We start from the raw sequence: 19858 nt of genomic DNA, 5'->3' as shown, positions 1-19858 counted from the left end.
GTGATTTTTAGTCACACATGGAAGGAACATTTGCAACACTTATCAGAATTGTTCGATTGACTTTGGGAGGCAGGTTTAATGATAAACCTGGCAAAAGGTGGATTTGCCAAAGCCCAAGTCACCTTCCTGGGCCGTGTTATTGGACATGGACAAATGGCCACACAGAATGCAAAACAAAGGTAATTGGGGAAATTCCCATACCATTGACAAAAACAGCAGTACTGCTATTCCTGGGATTGAATGGATTTTATTGGAAATTCATACCAAATGTTAGCAGTGTGGCTGCTCCATGCACTAAGTTACTAAAGAAAGGCAAGAAGTTTCAGTGGACAGCAGACTGTAAAAAGGCATTTGACAGCCTGAAAGCTGCGTTACCCATTGCCCCAATGTTAGCCACACATCTAATTACGCAAAGCCATTCAAGGTGGCTATTAATACAAGTGATGTGGGTATCGGTGCAGTGCTCTTAGAGGAAGATGATGAGAAGTCTTATCAGGTATTTCTTCAGGAAATTCAACATTCATCAGCAGAAATATTCAACAGTTGAGAAGGAGACTTTGAGCTTGGTTGTTGGCATTACAACATTTCAATGTTTACGTTACCAGTAATGTATCTGAGACAATCACATACACTGATCATGACACATTGAAGTTTATGGAGAAATTTAAGGACAAAAATGTCAGACTGTCTAGATGGAATTAGTTGTTACAGCCGTTCAATTTGAAAATTGTGCATGTGGCAGGACAAGAAAATGTGATTGATGATGCATTGTTGAGATTTGGATGAGAAATGGAGGATGTTGGATGATAGGGGTAAAACGGTCTGTAATAGAGTTTAGAGTCCATGTTTGCATGTTTATAGTCAATGGAATGTGTATAGGTGTTGTAGTATAATAACAGTGTAAGATTAAGGCATTTTTAAATGATGGGTTTTTTTAAGGGAGAGGTGTGACGATGCTGCTCCTTTAACAAGGTTATGTTGTCCTTGGTTTTTTTCTCAGAAGTGATGTAAGAGGCAGAGTTGCCGAGATACCTGAAGAAGTTTTTAAGTTTAAAAAAAACACTTGTACAATGAAAGAGGAGTGGCCAGTTCCCCCAGCTCAACTTACTCTGGCTTGTTTTGGATTTAGTAGTCTGGCTGCTCAAAGCTGCCGGTCAGTTGTTAGCTGGGAATCCAAAGGAACATTTACATGGAAGAAGGTGTTCCATGCTGAATCTCACTTCACATCTCTCTCTCCAGTAAGACCCTGTGTTTGATTTTACATTTTTGTCAAGGGTGTTTATGGGGATTATTGCAGGAATTTGAAACAGCATCATTTAAGTCATGACAGAGTTGAATGGGTTTTTAAATAGTTAAGTTATTCTACATTCTGGACACTTTTATTTGTGTTTCATGTGGTAATCTTGCAGATCAATTCTGTTTTGTTTAAAACTAAGTGGTTGGGTCAGCGGCATCACTCCTGTGATATCTGCTCTACACCTGCTAAAAACAACTGGTAAATTTAGGGTCTGGGCTACTTTCTTGAAATGTTTGAGAGGGTCTGGTCTATAATAGGTTAGGGGCTCTTTGCGGGATTTATTCTATATTTCCAATTTGGGATTAGAATTGTTGGACTCAAAGGCTGCGAGTGGCAGGTGATTGTGTCTTTTGTTCTGGGTGTTGAACTCAATTGGCTTGAAATGTTTTGAGAGGGGTCTGGCCTGATCCATAACATGACCAATGAACCTAGCTAAGGAGATTCTGTAGGAGTGGGTGGCTACGATCTCTGGGTACCTCTGGGTGGCTACTATCTCTGGGTACCTCAATACAGCCGCTAAAGAAAATGGTTTGTACATGAAACAAAATGATTAGGAAAGTGAGAGATCCTCAGAAACTGAATTTTAGAACTTTGGGCTGTGGATGGTTTTACTGGTCTGCAGGGAGTGATATGGGTATTTAAGGTTGTCAAAGATGTGTCTTTGTTGTATTGACTATTGAGAGTAAAATTTACCTTTTTATTTAAAGTACTATTTGACTATTAATTTCTGTTTGGTTGGTTTTAATTCATGTTAAAGTTACAGAAAGTATTTTGTTTTCCATTTGTGGTCATTCAATATATTTGGTAATTTTGGTTTGCAGTTTTTAAGTGGGAATTGTAACAAAAGTTTTAGGAAAATAGGCTTGTGTTTAATAGACTCTCTTTGCTGCTTAGGTTGCATGCTGCAAGTAATTTTAGTCTATGGGCATCCTGAACTCTTCTAGTACCCCAGCGTTTCTACTGCTAGAAGGAGAAGGTGGATGAGGAATGGGAGCAGGAAATGGGTCCAAGCTGATCTCCAACTCCAAGGAGAGAAGGAGAGGAAGGAGGCAAGCTCACAGGGATTCTTATTTTTCTTATGGAGTGGATGAACCTAGAAGCAATCGACAAGCAGGTTGTACTCCTCTAGAGAGGTTGCCACAGAATTCTATCAAGTCATGCACGCAACTGCCAAAACATGTGTAGCATTGCATTGTTACTGCAGCCCACTCCATCACCTCAGACCACAGGGCATATCAATCATAACAGTCAGCTTGCAGTTTATTATTCAATTGGCAACTAATAACATGTTTTGTGAAAGCAAAAACTTTCTTAGCTTATCCTTTGAACAACTGAACATAGCAACATAGCACTCTAGGGTTTGTATACCACATGTTACTGAATCAAGGGGATCTTCACATGGACTCCAATGCCTTCTGAATCCTAAATGTTTGGTTGTTTCTGTCAGTTAATGTGTAACTAGCATGTGATGGCAAATGGTGCATCACGTATGTCTTTCTTGACAACTGCCATGTTCTTTTTCATATTCCAGCAAACCTTCATTCCGCTACCCCACTGCCACCAGCAACACCCCCCCCCCACCCCTCACCCCCCCTCCCATTGCATACTTGGCTATTTGAAAATGCACTATTTGAAAAGGCAAGTGAGAAACCCGTTCTCCTGCACACTGGTTTATGACATTTCTGGAGAAATAATAATGGCAGAAATGCACTATAGTCAGTTCCACCAACCTCATTAGACTGATCTTTGGAGTTTTCCTTCTCTGATTCAGATGTTTGGCCAAATTTGGTCCCTTTTATGCAGTATAATCCACAGAGTGTTCTGTAGTCTGATGTTTATTCCATGCTGCATAACACAGCTGTCTCAAGGGGCCAAAAGTCCTCTTTATGTACCTATTCCTTAAATCCTCATTCGGATTACTTTGCAATGGAAAGAGCCTAGACAGTCGCCATTGAATGTGGACCTTCTGCATCTTCATGGACGGGATAATGATGGTGAGGACACAGGAGGACTTGACCAATTGTCTGTAATCAGAGCTCTTCAGTAGCACATCACAGAACAATTGTTTTCTCCTTTATAGGTTATATTCAACATTTCCACTTGTTTGCACTTTAAAGAAACTACAACTGTCTGAAATTCAAAACAGAAATTCACTAACTTTGCTGGATCAGCATTTACTTGCCTCCTTAAAAGAGAGAATTTTTTTTTTAATGTTAAGTGCTATGATTGTCTAAATGAGGAGAAACTATTTGCACTGGGAAGAGACAATTGCCATTACTTTCAAATTGCAGGAAAAGTTTGGTTGGCCATGGTTGGGTCATTAGACTTGGCACTGCTCCCAGGTACTCACATCCAGGCTGTGGGAATCAATATTCTCAACCAGCTACTCCCACACCCTTCTGAGGATGGTCCTTGAGAATCTCCTGGTTCGGCGTGGTACCACAGTATCTCTTAAGATATCTGTCTGCATTGCTAATGCCTGCATCACTGCATTTATCACCATTGGTCCCTTTATTACATTGTTGTGTCCTCGTGACTACCTAGCAAGGATTCACATTGCCGCTATCTTGTTCTGCAGCTTCAATTAGGAAGTGTAGGCCTCATGATCGGCAAACAATGGGGCATTCTACTGAGTGCAGACTCGCCAACAATGTTCAAGATCAGGCAACAGTGCTGGAGGTGTACCAGCTAGCACCACAACAATTTAAATACACACTGCCCACTTACATCTACAAGGCAGGGGCAAGTTATGCATGACAAGCCCCATGTCCAAGAAAAGGACGTCCAATTCAATCCTGAGCTGCTTCTTCATACTATGCTCAAAGAGAAAAAGGTCAATATACAACAAAGTAGAATATGATATTGCTCACTTTCTCTTTACTCCCGTAGTTCAAACTATTTTCATTTTATTATTTCCTCAAATGTCTCATTCTTTTATGGTGATGATTTTTTTTGGTGCTTTCCTCCCATGACTCTTCCAAGGACCCTGCCTTTACTGGTAAGATAAATACTCATTTCTCACTGGCATAACATATTCTGCTATCATCATATCAATACATTTTTCTTTCTCTTTTGCTTCCCTTAAAGAAATACCCCAGGGAGGGTTCACACAAAATTCTTGTTGTGAGATTTACTCCAGTATCTCATGGTACTCAGTACAAAATTAAGTTGAAACTTATCTGCAGTCCATATTTTACATTTTACATTTTAATGGTTGCTGGTGTATCAGGATGACTGTGACTGTTGCTCACTTTATCTTGCACTCATTTCCAGAACATAATGGCACTTGAAAATGATAGGAGATTTGTGTGTTCTCAAATCATCTTCAATGCTGAGCTAAGCAATGACATGAAATTAAATCTTCTAATCACCATTTTATGAAAAAATAACTATATTATAACAAAACAGTATCCTGCAAGCAGGCAGTACCATTATACTTTTCATGGCTGCAATTATCCATCCCATATTAGAAAGAAAAATATATGAAATGCAGATATCTTTAAACTTAGTTTCTTGCAGATGGTCGAAGCTCATGAATATAACTTTTGTGAACCTTCCCCAGAGTATTCCTTTAAACAGTCTTACTGACTTTTAAATAATATTTTAGTGCCACTGTATTGACTACACTGCCACAAACCAAGATTACTGCTCACCACCTTGCTGTAATGGATGCATAATCAGCATACCTTGCACATTTTCAGAGGAATGCTCATACACTGACTCTTAGCTTCTCCTCCACATTATAGCCTGGCAATGCCTGAAAAGTTTGCGAGTGAGAAAAACGTTGCACTGTCTTGTTTCAAAGTTATTTATGCACCAACGTACTGACACTGGAAAGCCAGTGCCATGTACTCATGTACCCAGTTCTGCCCTTCATGTGCAGGACCAGATCCCACAGGTTTCCTGGACTGAAGTAAAAATATACTGGTGTAGACTTATCCCCCAAACGTTAAATGCTGTGAGATACTGTGTCACCTGTACTTCACACTTCTTGAATTAGATTTAACTACTCTGGCAAAGAACGTCACAATGACATTCTGTCAGAGAATTCCTCAATTGTAGAAGAGTTATGTATGCATGCCTTGCAGTTTCACACCAGTATTGCTTTCCTGATATTATGTGATAGCATGTCCCATTTTCGAATCATCTCAGGAAAAAGAAGAATTGCTACAGGGTGATCTTTGACCCCTACTATACCTGCTTTGTTGTGAATAGGATGGTAAACAGATGGTAGCTTTATTTAAAATTCCTCATGTTCCTTTAATATTCGGAGGCCTACTGTAGTTGATTATTGAATGGGCCTTAAAATCATTAAAATATTAAAATGAGACTCTGTAATGTGATCATTCTGAGGTCAAAGGAAGAAACAAATCTGTCCCGTTACTGGTGAACAACAAACTTTATTCATTATTCACGCTATTGACATAACTGGAAAGGACAGGGAATTCCCATAATCTGCAGGGCTTGTTTCTAGTTTGATGTACCACTTACATCAGCTGGAATCACTGATGATACATGCTATTCAAGAGCATAATAGGGTTTATCCATTATCCTACACTGTTTGGAGAGGATTGATGCAATCTTCTTCTTCCACGATATGTAGAACCTGAACAAGGAATGCCCAAACCAGCTATGTTTACAAGAATCACTGCAGCCCATTCTATGACTCCACACCTGAGAAAGAGCTTCTGTACCCACAGAGATCTTCCTATGCTATGCTGTTATCTCTATGCCCCCACTACGATTAGCTCCTCTGCTGAAGCTATCAAATTTTGGATTGTGTGCATAAAGAAACCAACAAATTGCTTCTCCCGTCTCCCCTTCACCCTTCCTGTGACTGTTGATCTGCCTGTCAGCATTAGTTCATTGCTCTAAGTTTCATGGTCAGACTTCCTTCTGATGTTATCAGGTGGGCATGATGAATCCTTGCCTACCGCCCATTTCAAAAACCATTACCTATAGTGAGAAATCAAGAGGTCGGTTCAGATTATTTATTTTGTGACTTGTTGGAGATGACTGTGTTACGATATTTCCCATTCCAATTATGCTTTTGAACCATTATGATGCTGTCTCACTAATCCTTGCTTTCACTCTTATTTGAAAGGTACCTGAATTGTTTCATCTTCAATTTCTCAATCAGCTACAATGTAGTTTTAACTTCCACATCAATCCTCATTATTATTAACTTTCCCAACATGATCAACCAGATCATGCAAAGATAAATGGCAAAACTTAAAAACCTTGAAAGAGTCTACCCTTTGATTTATGGATAACCATTCTACATTGTAATGTGGTATATTAGAATGATAAAACATTATATAAGAACAATCTGCATTTAGGGCTTTTCTCAACTCAACAGTTCAAGTTGTGATTTTTCTCAGTTCTTGCATTCTAGATGCTTTGTATCTATCAATAAGGAGAGCTTGTTTCCTGCTCTGTTTGATAGAAAGTCACACATTGTATGATCACATCGTTCTCCCCATAAGTCATTAAATCCCTGTTAAACACTCTGAATGTGTTCTTAAAGGGTGTGCTAAATGAAAACTACTTTACCATAGTCAACATGTAACTAGTTCTTGAATTTTAATTTTAGAAAAAAGACCTATTGGTTCTCTTTAGACTCACAGGTTAAAAACATCCTCTTACTTAATCCTTACTAAATCACAAACTCACTTTCTGCCAGCTGTTTCTTGTCTCTCAATCCCCTCCTCTACCAAACCTTCCACTCATACTTCTATGACCCTCTTATTCATCACTTCTCTGCCTGAGTTTCCAGCTTGTCACTTTCTCTGACCCTCCCATTTGGCATTTCCCTCACTTGAATCTCCCACTGGCTGCTTTCCCTCACCCTCATGCTAGCTTCTTCCCTCCATTACTCCTTGCTCTTTCCCTTCATCTGTTTTATCTCACTTCCCCCCCTTCTCTGGGCCTGTGACAGGACAAGGGTACGAGGAACTTGGATGAGCTCAAGTTTAGAGAGGGCAGAATGCGTAAGTCTAGTCGTGAGTGCATTGTACTATTCAACTCTGGAGGCCAAGGTAAAGTCACCTTCATTCCAGAAACCATAGGGCTGCTCTTTCATTGATGGTGGTTTAACCTGAGAGTTACCATGCTTTAGATGAGGGGAGAGGCTGAGAAGGAGAGTCCTTTCATGATAACCTAAGCCGATGCAAGGGTAGAATCCACACTATTGGCGTCACTCTGCATCACAAACCAGACATCCAGCCAACAGAGATAATCAACTTCCATTCATTTAGTATCTCTACCAGTTCCTATGCTGGAGCATGCACAAATGAAGGTTTCAGCAGCAAATGAGCTGAGACAAGAGTGAAGTCAGAAATTGTAGAAGTGAAAATAGGTAGCCTTAGTAATGGCACAAATGTGTAGTCAGAAGCTTAACTTGAGGTCAAATATGAAAGCAAGATTGCAAACAGACTTGAGTCTAATCTCAAATCCTTGCAGAGAGAAGAATAAAGTCAATTGCTAAGGAACAGAATTTGGAGTAGCATCTAAAGACTTCAGTCTTTCTAATATTTAAAGAAAGGATACCTTTTGCTGATTCAGTGCTCGATGCCAAATAACAGTTTGATAATTCAGCAAAGGTGTACTTGGGAGTAAGATAAAATTGGATACCATCAGTCCACGTAAGAAATTTGTACTATGCTTCAGATAATGTCACCATGAGATAGCATGCAGGTTAGAAATAGGTTCGCCAAGGACAAATCCTTCAGAAACTATAAAGGTAGGAGTGCAGAAGTTGTAAGCAAAACCATTACAGTTGATACTCTCCCTAAAATAAGAATGGAATCAAGTTAAAACAGCCTCAACCAACCGAACAATGATGGAGAGGAGTTGGAGAAGGTCTGTGTGAACATCTATGTTAAGAGCTGACAACAGGATTTTAAAAATGAGGAGGGATGCATTGCCTTTGTTTCAGTCCTGTGGGATGTCATTTGTGCCCTTGCTAATAGCTGCTAAAGTTTTATGGCAGTAAACTTGATTGGAGGTGTCCAAACATGGAATGATGGGGCCAGATCTGGAAGGTGACAACATATTCAAGCAGTGGTGATTAATATGATCTGGGGACAGAGATTTCTAGGATTAGTATACTTTGAATTTAGATTACTTAATTTTTTGCATTACCTTGGTCAATTTTGGACAAGTTTGCTTGAAAGAAATTGCAATATGGTGGAAATTCCAGGCCCAAATGCTATGAAAGAATCATTCCTATCCATTGAAAGAGTTGGATAAAATGTTAAGTTTCTAATAATGTCACAGTTGCCATCTTCAGCAAGTTTTTTTCTGCAGTCTTCAACACCGTGAGGACTGAATGTGGTCAGCTGGTGGGTAATCAAGTCTTGATATTTTGCACAAAATAGTTTTTCTGTATAGTTAGCTTAAAAGTGAAATTTACAGTTTAAATTCTGAGGTTTGCAGACTTAAGAAGAGTTTTAACACAAAGAGTTTTAATTCATCTGGAAGAGCAGATAAATTAAATTAATTATCAAAGCAGCTGAAACTGGTTGCAATGTAACTGGCTCAGTTAATCTTGTGTTGAGAACACATGCAACTTGCCAACTTGGTTTGATTTACAACAAAATGCTGGAGGTGAGTGATTAAGGAAGATTGGGAACAAGGGAAAGATATTTTCCATTAATTTTTCTTGTCTAACTTCTCAACTTCCAGAACTTGATTGTGCTGAAGAAAAAGTTAGTTATTTAATATCTTTGGAGTGACTAAGATTTCTTTTATTCTTAATAACATAACATCATAATATATCAACAGGTAGTAAGGTTAATGAAATAGATAAGAATGTAAATATATAATTGAATAAAAGAATTATCTAGCTGTCTAGAATATATTAAGAATGGCAGGATTGGTGAAGGATGTGTCGAAACCATGGCACATGGGATCATTTGGATGCATAAGAACTAGAAACAGGAATAGGCAATTCAGCCCCTCAAGCCTGCTCCACCATTTAATATGATCGTAGCTGATCTCATCTTGGTCTCAACTTCACTTTCCTGCCTGGCCTCCATAATCCTTTAACCCATAGCTAAGTAAAAATCTGTCTAACCCCTGGCATCCACCACACGCTGGGGTAGTGAATTCCACAAAATTATAACTCCTTTGAGAGAAGTAATGCCTTTTCACCTCTGCTTTAAAGCTCCCATCCCTCATCCTAAAACTATGACCTCTCCTTCTAGACTGCCCTTTAAGAGGAAACATCCATTCTGCATCTACTTTATCAATCCCCTTTAGCACTTACATACCTCAACTAGATGTCCTCTCATCCTTCTAAACTCCAGCGAGTATAGGCCTAAACTGATCAATCTCTCCAGTTTGGTCCAGGGAAAACAGGTCTGCAGTAAATGTTTGTCTGTCTCCTGAAGAGGTCATTAGTTTCACGTTGGAACTGACAGTCGATGAGTTGAGCATCGTACCCCATTCTTATGTGGGCATCCTTGAGTACTTCCTAGTGCCCTTCCTCCTCATCTGAACAGATCCTGTGTATGTGTAGGGCTTGTCCATAAGACATGGCTATTTTAATATGTTTTGGGTGGAAGCTGAAGAAGTGTAGCATCGTGAGGTTATCCATGGGTTTGCGGTAGAGTGAGGTGCTGAGGTGCCCATTCTTGATGGAGATGCATGTGTCCAAGAATGAAGCAGATAGTAGAGAATAGTCCATGGTGATTTTGATGGTGGGATGAAACTCTTTGATATCACTGTGTAGTTTTATCAGTGACTCCTCGCCATGGGTCCAGAGGAAGAAAATGTCATCAATGTACCTGGTGTATAATGTTGGTTGGGGGTTCTGCGTAGAGAAGAGTTCTTGTTCGAACCTGTGCATGAAAATGTTGGCACATTGGAGTGAAAATTTGGTCCCAATGGCTGTTTCATATGTCTGGATGAAGAACTGGTTACCAAAGGTGAAAACATTGTGGCCGAGGATGAAGCGGATGAGTTGTAGGACGGTGCTCAGAGATTGGCAGTTGTTGGTGTTGAGTACAGAGGCTAGTGCCGCAATGCTGTCATTTTGGGGGATGCTGGTATAGGGTGCTGGAAAGTCTGTTATGACAAGGAATGTTCCCAGTTCGACTGGTCCGTGGGTGCTGAGTTTCTGTAAGAAATCTGTAGTGTCATGACAGAAGCTGGGGGTCCCCTGTATGATGGGTTTCAAGATGCCTTCGATATAGCCAGAGAGGTTCTCACACAGGGTCCCATTACCTGATATGATGGGATGTCTTGGTGTGTTGGTTTTGTGTATCTTCACAAGGCAATAGAAGTTGCCTATGCAAGACGTACATGGGGTGAGGCCGCGTAAGGAACACTGAAGGACTGGATCAAAGGTCCTGATCAATGTGTTTAGTTCACAGGTGTGCTCTTTGGTTGGCTTGGCCGATAGTTGCCTGTAGTGTTCCTGGTTGTCAGTACACTTCCTTGCAGTAATCTGTTCTATTCTGAATGACGATAGCTCCTCCTTTATCTGCTGGTTTGATAAAAATGTTGTGATTTGTTTTGACGGCATGAATAGTGTTGCATTGTGATTGGGTGATGTTTTGCTGTACCTTGTGGTTATGGCTGAATTTGGCATTTAATTTGTTTTCTGACAGGTTGAGCATACGTGTCAAGCCCAGAGCAGTGGCCCTCATGTAGGGTCCAAATTGACTCCTTCTTTGGTTGCTCCTGTTTAGATCCCTGTGATGACTTTTCCAGTTCCATGGTGGGCTCACTGGGATCACTGCTGGCATTTTGAAAGAATTCCCGGAGTCTCATTCGTCTGATGAATTCCTCCGAGTCTGCTGCAAGACCCATGGGGTCCATTTAGGTGGGTGAGGCAGACCATCATATGGAAAGGGGATCTGGAGAATTAATAATGGAAAATGAAGAGATGACTGATGAATTGAAGAGGCATTTTGCATCAGTCTTCACCACAGAGGATACAAGTAATGTCCCAGAAGCAGCAATAAATCAGGAAATAATAAGGAGGGAGAAACTCTGGAAAGGTGTACAGGCTAGGATTTTGGAATTTAAGGAGTAGGAACTGACTTAATTGAAATCTGAGATCCTAATCTATATAGTTGAATGTGTAGAGCAAGTTTCCCCTTTTTTTGGAGAATCTAGAACTAGGTTTCACTTTTTAAGGGGTTTGCCATTTAAAACAGAGACAAATAGAGGTGAGACTCAAACAGTAAGGTGGTTGTTTTTGGCTGGCACAGATGTGATGGGCCAAAAAGACGTTTTAGTAAGTTGTAGATCTCTCATTCTTTGAAACTCTCTTCCTTAAAAGGTTTGAAAGCAGAGCCTTTGTACATTTTAAGGCAGAGGTGGACAGGTATAGGGTGAAAGATTGATTACCAAGAGTAGGCAGGAATGTGGATTGCAATCAGAGCATCCATGATACTATTAAATGACAGGAGCAAGTTTGAGGGGCAAAGTAGCCTGCTCCTGATTGTAATTTATATGTTTGTTTGTACTAGAATGTAAACCAGGATTTTGAGCTTGTCAAAAAGCTGGTTCTTAGATCTCATGGAATACAGGGAGAACTAGCCATTTGGATACAGAACTGGCTCAAAGGTAGAAGACAAAGGGTGGTGGTGGAGGGTTGTTTTTCAGACTGGAGGCCTGTGACCAGTGGAGTGCCACAAGGATCGGTGCTGGGTCCTCTACTTTTTGTCATTTACATAAATGATTTGGATGCGAGCATAAGAGGTATAGTTAGTAAGTTTACAGATGACACCAAAATTGGAGGTGTAGTGGACAGCGAAGAGGGTTCCCTCCGATTACAACAGGATCTGGACCAGATGGGCCAATGGGCTGAAAAGTGGCAGATGGAGTTTGATTCACATAAATGCGAGGTGCTGCATTTTGGGAAAGCAAATCTTAGCAGGACTTATACACTTAATGGTAAGGTCCTAGGGAGTGTTGCTGAACAAAGAGACCTTGGAGTGCAGGTTCATAGCTCCTTCAAAGTGGAGTCGCAGATAGATAGGATAGTGAAGGAGGCATTTGGTATGCTTTCCTTTATTGGTCAGAGTATTGATACAGGAGTTGGGAGGTCATGTTGCGGCTGTACAGGACATTGGTTGGGCCACTATTGGAATATTGCGTGCAATTATGGTCTCCTTCCTATCGGAAAGATGTTGTGAAACTTGAAAGGGTTCAGAAAAGATTTACAAGGATGTTGCCAGGGTTGGAGGATCTGAACAACAGGGAAAGGCTGAACAGGCTAGGGCTGTTTTCACTGGAGCGTGGGAGGCTGAGGGGTGACCTTATAGAAGTTTACAAAATTATGAAGGACATGGATAGGATAAATCCCTGGAGTTGGGGAGTCCAGAACTAGAGGGCATAGATTTAGGGTGAGAGGCGAAAGATATAAAAGAGACCTAAGGGGCAACATTTTCATGCAGAGGGTGGTACGTGTATGGAATGAGCTGCCAGAGGATGTGGTGGAGGCTGGTACAATTGCAACATTTAAAAGGCATTTGGATGGGTATATGAATAGGAAGGGTTTGGAGGGATATGGGCTGGGTGCTGGCAAGTGGGACGAGATTGGGTTGGGATATCTGGTCAGCATGGAGGGGTTGGACCGAAGGGTCTGTTTCCATGCTGTACATCTCTATGACTCTATGACTCTATGTTCCTTTTCTCAAGGATACCATGCCCTTGTTTTTATTTCGTGGGGGTCATAAACGCTCCCAGCTCCAATTAGAATGATTTGGTACAGAGATTAAAGGGTATTGAGAGGCCTTTTTGCTTATATGTAAACAGATGAGACTTCAGGTCAAAGTGGTCATGTTTTAGAAGTGCCTTGTATGATGAAACAAGAGTGGTCAGCTCTCTAGCTGCGCAGTTCAGTCCAGAACTAGTTAGGCATTCAGCTGTATGGAATCTCTGTCTCTCTTCTGCCCTTCTAACTTCGATCTGTTAGGATGTGTTCCATTTGTACTGATTTCAAAGGTGGTTGCTTATTGGGACTGTTGTCTATATTTGGAATAGCATAATTTGGATAGACTGAGTTCTGTAGTGGTTCTTTATTCTGTTATTTGTATTTCATTGTGTAATTTTGTAAATACATTTTTGTCTGTTTTAAAAGCTGGTAGTTAACCTCACTAACTTAATTTGGGTAATTTCCACAGTACACTTACTGAAACAAATACAAAGTTATGGTCAGGGTTGCCTGCTTAAGAATGTTTTGAGCCTAGTCCATAACAAGCTGTAAACCTGATACAGGATTAAACATACAAGAATGCCAGTTGCCATCTTGCAGAAAATACAACATTTTGAAGGGGTAGCTTTAGTGAAAGTACTTCAACACTGATTTACTGATTAAATACAAGAATGACAAATGCTTTTTAATAAAACCTACTGTAGAATAAGTTAAAGTAATGAAAACTGGTGTAAGATCTGTAAGGAGTAAACACTAAAGGATATATAATTAATTATGTTTAGCAGATAAGGAACTTATGTGTGCTAATTGATTAAACTTTGAAAGTTTGTGATTGCCCCAGTGATTAGAGTGTGGAGCATATTGATAGACCAGCATAAAAGGAATTAAGTATATTTATAATGGTGCTCAAAGGCCCAGATTTTGTGGAGGGAATGAAAGTGAAGCTCTCAGGATTTGCTGTCATTACTTCATAGACTCTCAGAATAGCTTCTAGATTCTGTGTGTGTACAAGATAATACAAGAAACCCAGAAGCTGTCTGTTATTCAACACTTCTCTTGGTGGATGTGTTGTTGGGAGCCACCTAGAATATATTTCCTAAGCAATCAGTGAATTGATGGAAACTTGCACTTTTACACGAAAACCATTGAAAATGTTACACCTGGATTAATAGCATGATAACGTCATTATTACTGCCAAATACCATCATTCACCAAGAAAAGCTCATTATGTACTGGTGGATTGTCAAATTTCTCTTTTTTTAAGTTTGCTCATTCTTTTTGTTACTTTTATGAAAATGCATTCAAATGCATTTTTGCTGTCTATAAAGTAAAGGCAGTCAGAGATTTTAACTTCACGATTTGTTTATGTATTGATTCTTTAAAGTGATTGGCTGCTTACTGTTGCTTGGTGATGCCCTTGACTTGGCACCAGATTTAAACTGCTATTCGGGAAGAAGAAGAACATGCTACAAAGATTGGTGTTTGACTTGTGGCAGCTTTCTTTGAAATCAGCAGCAAGAGCTTTTGTTTCACTGCTGATCTCCAGCATCATAAGCACCAGAAAGGCCCCAAGGTTGCTGGGGCACCATGACAAGAATTGAGAATATTTATGAATAGTAAATTACTAAGCAAAAAAAGGAAATATTTGCATAATATTTCACTTCTCATGATCACTGGTTACTGCTCAGCATTTTTCAACAAATTGAAGACTTGTGAAGTGTAGGAACGATGGCAGCCAGTTTGCTCAAATAGCATATCCCATAAATAATCATTTCATAATGGTCAAACAATCTGTTGATCTATAAATGTTGGGCAGAGGGGCGATGATGCAGCAGGGCACCTCTAAAGAGTCCTGAGGTGCTAATCGCCCAATTGTCATTCCTTGTCCTTGTTGGCATGCAACAGCACCTCCCTACCTCTTAAGAGAATGGAACACTCTGAGGAAGGTCAATTTATCTGCACACCTTTCACCTAGACAACGAGAATGTTGGTATGATGAGATGAAGATCCCCACACATATCCACATAATCCAGATTGTTCTGCTAGATACAACTCTCCATGGTGGCCACCACCCAATCCATGGAGACCAAGCCTACTCTAGATAAATTACCAACTGAGATAAATGTCTCTGCACTGGTGGAGGGTGGGTAGGAAAGGCTAGATGGTATATCTTTTGAGGCACATGGCTATTTGTCTTTAATGAGGTGCAGACAGAAATGGGTCTGGAGGTGAGGCTGTTCTTTGGTCTTGGCTTTGGAGTGGGATCAGCGACTGCATAAAGAATTGGTAATGTTGTGAATTGGCCAACTGCATTCAAGGTTTTATTAAGACATCAGCCAAATTCCATCCCCAATCCATTTACGAGTTTGCTGGAGACATCATGGTTGTAGGGTAGATCTCAAACAATGACAAGACAGATCACAGGAAAGAGATTCAGTGCTTAGTGGCATAGTGTAAAGACAACAATCTTTCCATCAGTGTCAGCAAAATTAAGAAGCTGGTCATTGACTTCAGGAAGAGGAATGGAGGGCACTCCCCTGTCTGCATCAATGGTGCTGGGGTTGAGATAGTCAAGACATCACGTTCCTGGGAGTGATAATCACGAGCAATCTGTCCTGATCTACCCAAGTCAACATAATGGCCAAGAAAGCACAACAGTGTCTCAACCTCCTCAGGAGGCTAAGGAAATTTGGCATGTCCACAAGGACTCTTTTTGATTTTTAGAGATGCACCATAGGAAGCATTCTATCTGAATATATCACAGCATGGTTTGGTAAGTGCTCCTTCCAACACTGCAAGAAGCTGCAGAGAGCATTGAACACACCCCAGTCCATCGTGCAAACCAGCCTTCCAACCATTGACTCTCTCTATTATTCCCGCTGCTTTGGGAAAGCAACCAACATAATCAAAGACTCCTACTCCAGTTATACACATTTTCAACCCTCTTCTGTCAGGAAGAATATATAAAAGTTTGTATACACGTACAAACTGCTTCTTCCCCGCTGATACTAGCCCTCTAAATGGATCTCTCAAGTTTTAAACTTAATGTTGATCTCACTGCCTATGCATCTTCTCTGCAGCTGTAATATTGTATTTTTCGCGCTCTCTGTTCTATTACCCAAATGCACTTTGTTTGATATCATTTGCCTGTACTGCACGCAAAACAAAACTTCTTTCACTGACCTAGGTATGTGACAATAATAAATCAAATCACTGTTTGAGGTACTGGAGGCTTTCTCAAGGGATGGCTGTAATTATCCAATCTCCTCTTCACATTCCTGTTGGTCTCCTTGAACAGGCAGAGCCATATGTTCGACATTCCCAGTACCTGTCTGTGCACATTTACACTGGTTGTGCATATTTCTTTCCAGTGGAAGTATCTCCCACCTTTTAGGGCTGTCTACAAAAAAACAAAATTGCCCATTGATTAGTTGAAGTTGATGGAATACTTACAGTGGAATGCAGGAGAAAGAACTAAAAGACATTTCAGCTAATAATTTCTGTTTGGAATAACAGTGGACCATTTATACAATATCTTCCTGTTCCCTATTTTACTGGAGGCTTTAACCCATTTAATTGCTTTCACTATTAATACCACCAACAAATAAATTAACCTTCACTTTTGAGAAGCATCACCTCATGTACATTTAGAACTAACTTTTCCACACCTAGAGCTGTTAACTTATGCGATCAACTCCATTTAGCGAAATGATGCCTGCTTCAGAAATCAATTTTTGAGCTCTCTGATAGGAAATAGGAATACATCTAGTTATGTCTTTGGGGGAAGAAAATGGGCTTGAGACATTGGAATGTATTGAGGTATTAGGAGTTTGATATGTTAAATGTGGTCCAAAATTATCTGATACAATGAATGAAATAAATGGTTTTTGTAAATGACATCATTCGGGAAGAAAATTGAGTTAAACTGAATTTCTCTTTGGTAGTTTGCCAAATTTGCCTAACCTGGATCCAGTTAATACTCTGATCCAAACCTTTTTGACCAACACATTGTCATGGGATCTTTGATTATTGAAAATATGTTGTAGGTCTTTGCATTATCACTAATATTTCTACAGTTGACTATTTTGAGGTTGTCTTCGGCCTTAGGGTGTCATAATTTAGCATGTTCTGTGAAAACAATTTATTTTGTATTGTTGGTAAGTAACTTTCTTATATGATCAAACAGGCTCCACTACCTCATCATTATTTTTTCTGAATCAAAACTATCCTCAGCTATTTCATCAATGATATTTCCTGAAATATAAAGTCAGAAATGGGGGGGAGGGGGGGGGGGAAAGTTGTCACTGATGACAAAATGTTCACTTATTTGCAACCTCAGATGTTAAGGCAATCTCTGTCTATAGGCAGAATGATCTGTACACAATCCTGGCTTCAGCTGGTAAGTGGAAAATAAAATTTATGCACACAACTCCCAGGCAAGAATCGTCACCAACAAGAGAGTTGAATGAATTTCCCTTAACATTCAACAGCATTACCATTGCCAACTCTCTCCGTCCAATTTGTTGATGGATTGAGTATGGTTACTGTGACTATAACTTAACTGGAAGAGACATCTTTATACTATGGCTACAAGATCAGGTTAGAGGTGGACTTACCATAGTGAGTAACCCTAAGGTCTGTTCACCATGTACATGTCAGAAGTATGATAGGATACTCTCTACCTTAACTGGATGAGTCTAGCACAAAAATAGTCCAAAGAAACTCATTATTATCTTGGTCAAGGCAGCCCATTTAACCAGCACCACATCCACGAGATGCATTTCAGCAAATTGCCAAGTTGTCTTCAACAACTCCTTTCAAAGACATGACTTCCAACATGTAGAAGGGCACAGACAGCAAATAAATGGGAACATCACCAACTGCAAGTGCCTCTCCAAATCACATGGCATTCTGATTTCAGACTATATCACTGATGCTTGGTTGTCACTGCTTCAAAGTGCTGGCACTCCCTCCCTAATGCACTATGGGTGTACCTACACTATACGGATTATAGCTGTTCAAAAAAGTGATTCACTACCAACTTCTGAAGGGGAACTGGAGACATGTCATAACTGTTGATCTTGTCAACAATTCCACAACCCATGATGGAATGTATTTTTTTAGAAAAGAGAGATTTTGGAGCCATAAATACCCTGTCATGACCCTCGCAGTTAAATCGGGATATTTTTACCATTGTTCTCCAACACTGAAACCGGAAGCACCCACATCTTTCCTGATGAGATTTCACAGAGTTGTAGCTGAAGATTAATGGAAAATCCAATAAATTTGTGGCCTATTCTGCTCTAAGTATCACTGGTGCCTTAGCAAGTTATAATTATGTAGATATTAGCACAAATCACTGCCAAGTTTCCTACAATCTCTCAGACCATGCTGTCTGCTGGGACCTTAGCTTGTTAGGTCATCTGAAGCAAGTGGAATGATTTTCAATTCTTAACAAAATGTTTATCACCCCAGTCCAATTAAAGAATCACACTGACTGATACATTAGTTGACAGCATTCTGAAGTAATGCTTTGTCAAGTATCAGATTACTGAATCTGCCACAAAGAAGCAAATTGACTTAAAATTTTCAATTTCTCATACCCAGCTTACCCCAAAAAGGAGCCTACATAAGCTCACCTTTGAAGACAATAATTTTTAGTTAGTTATTAACCTACAGGCAACTTCTATTTAAGGCTTCATGAGGTGAAGACCAGATAAAAAAGCATGCATACTGAACAGCACAATTCATTTTAAAATTTTTGATTTAATTGCCACAATCCTTCAGATCACTGTATGGATATCCATTGAGTGGTGTTTCCACCAATTAAAAGTACAAGTTTCTAGTAGGAACTGCTTGCCTCTCTCCCAGTTATCAAGGTAAATACCAAATCATGGGTATATAAGTGTGAAGTGACATACCTATTCTCCTGGTTATGCCTTTCAGAAGCTGTCATTGTAAACTTGAAACTTTCTTTATTCACTATCTGGAATAATGCCTCATCTTCAGCTGTGGGGAAGACCATACACAGAATAAATCAGTGTTTGGTGTTGTGCATCTGGATTCGTTCAAGCCCAAAGTGATATTGCATGAAGAAAGATAGTCATCTTTCTGGTCTAACCAAAATAATCTTTTTGTGTAAACAAAATGATGTTTACTGAATTACTGCCATTCTTCACAGATTATATGAATGACTTTACTACAGAGACTTTTAATGATACTAGCCTCAGGTCTATCTCTTACTAGCTCCTTCTTTACTCTCTCCAAGTTCTCATTGCTCATCATAATGCTTGGTACTAAGTGTACCTAGTCAAGTATTAACTCTTTAACATCCATATGCAACATTAAATACATTTAAATTACAAAGAAAATGCGCACATTGTACTCATTCGAACTTACCACCTATCGTGGTAGAGATGTTGCTTGATTTATAGCAAGAAATATTTGTGCATCATTAAGCACATTACCTGTGAGGTGAAGAATAAAATAGCCATGGATCAATTTTGACTCAATCCACACATCAGGTTTGGGTCAAACAGCCCTGCTATAATTGCCCTATTCTTGACTCATGCATTAGATTGTAATTGCCCTGATTTCTGTACTAGAAGAACAACCACATATTGCATAATGCTAACTGTTTCAGCCACGTATTTCAAATTTGTATTTCTTAAAATAGTTTTCTTACAGAAAAAATCTTGGAAAAAATCATAATTATGCGACTTTAATCAGTTCACAAATAAATAATAGAATAAGACATTTCAAATCAATTAAAAACATAATATTGTAAGGAATGCCATTTTAAGTTGCTCAGTTAGTGGTCAAAAGGACAAATCCCAAAGATGACACATTAATGTTTAAACATTCTTTTTGCGACAGCGATTAGCAGAAAC

Source organism: Chiloscyllium punctatum, chromosome 38 (assembly GCF_047496795.1).
Source record: "Chiloscyllium punctatum isolate Juve2018m chromosome 38, sChiPun1.3, whole genome shotgun sequence".
NCBI lineage: Eukaryota > Metazoa > Chordata > Chondrichthyes > Orectolobiformes > Hemiscylliidae > Chiloscyllium > Chiloscyllium punctatum.
Note: the sequence above shows the minus strand (reverse complement) of the source record.